The following is a 1797-nucleotide window of genomic DNA, read 5'->3' as shown; positions in this document are numbered from 1 at the left end:
CCCCACCATACTCTGTACAACCTGTCTTCCCCGCCACACCCTGGGCCCCATGCTACCCAACCTCCCCCCCACATTCCGTGCCCCCCAACTTCCCTGCCCAACCTCCTTGCCACGTCCTGTGCTGCCTGACCTCTCTGCCGCACTCTGCAGAACCTTACTTCGCTGCACCCCTTGACCTCTCTGTTGCACCCCGCAAAACCCCATCTCCCTGCCAAGCCCCCTGCTGTCCAACCACCTTTCTGCACTACTCATGACCTGACCTCCCCCTCCTGCACCCTGTGCCATGCAACCACTCCACCAGGCCCCGCACCACCTGACCTCCCTGCTGTGACACCTCACGCCCCATGCCACACAACCTTCCCCCTGCAGTGCCCCACGCTACCCGATCTCTCCCCTGTGTCCTCTGTGCTCCACCCAACCTCCCCGCTGCACCCTGTGCCACCAACCTCCGTGCCGTGTCCTGTCCCGCCCAACACTCCCTTCTGCACCCTGACCTCCCCACCGATAAAATTGCAGGAGTTGGCAAAACTGGTGTCATCTCTTTGGTGGAACATGAAATACAGAAATATGAAATCACACTTGTGAAGTAACATTGTGATAGCATCACAGAAATTAGAGATGGGAAAGAATTATTAGATCTCTAGTCCCTTGGCTGGGCACAGTTATTCCCTATAGTACTTTTATTTTTTTTAAAAAGGGCAGGGTGGGATTTCAAGCTGCAAAGCAACGCTTTCACGTTGGGGTCCGGAATATTAAAATTTGGCTCTGTCATCTGATTAGAGGCTCTTCAGGGAAGGGCCCATGTCTTTATTGGTACTGTAAGGCACTTTGCACACTTTTGTGCACTGTACAATAGTAATAACTCTTGCTTAAAATGTTAGAACTGTCACTCACAGTTGCCTATCATTTGTTCCCTATATAATTAAAAAATATAGCAAAAATACAACAGCCAACTGGCAAAATAACCTCCTGTAGTTTGACTATAGTCACCAGGGGGGTTATGTTTCACAGCACTTTTATCACAGGTCCATGGTTTCCTAGTTATACTCTTGAGACATGGTATTCTTCTAACATATGAAACACCACACAGGGAAACACTGACTAAGGCTATACATGCATTAGAATCTCTTAATGTATGTGAATAGCCTTGTAGCTCACAATCACCTATCACTCATGTATATAAATCACACATGCTGTTCAAACCAATCCACAAGCTTCCCTTGTTAACTGTTAGTAGTTCTCTGAAACGTGGTTATATGCATCTGTAATCCGATCAGGCCTGACTCTTAAATGAGGCCTCATTAAATGTTCAAAAGAAATGTTTGGATGTCTGTGCAGGAAGAGGCTTGATGGTGTCTTGCTGTCTGCACTCCCACCTTTTGATCTTAAAAAATCAGTACTTAGGTGAATCTAAAATACCCTCATGATTTGGAAGTCATTCATTACAAACCCGTCAGTTCTTCTTAATGGAGGATATAATCCCTCAGCATCATTCATGGCTGAGGGAATGACATCGTCCAGTTGTTGTACATTTTCCAGGGACTGTCACGTTCTTTATTGAACAGCTAACTCTTTTTATAGCTGGGTATATCTGTAGTGCTAAACAGACTTAGACCAGCAGGTCAGTGTAAGAACCTTGCAGGGACAGAAAAACCTGGTAACAAGTGATTTGGGATTCTGTGCTTGATTATTTTATTTTATTTTTTTACTGTGTAATGGTTCATCTGGTTATCTCGTCTACTTTTTACCTTTATCAGCAGAAACTCAGCTGCACAATTACCAGCATGCAAGTGTTCT

Source organism: Terrapene carolina, unplaced genomic scaffold (genome assembly GCF_002925995.2).
Source record: "Terrapene carolina triunguis isolate 2854851 unplaced genomic scaffold, T_m_triunguis-2.0 Scaffold247, whole genome shotgun sequence".
NCBI lineage: Eukaryota > Metazoa > Chordata > Testudines > Emydidae > Terrapene > Terrapene triunguis.
Note: the sequence above shows the minus strand (reverse complement) of the source record.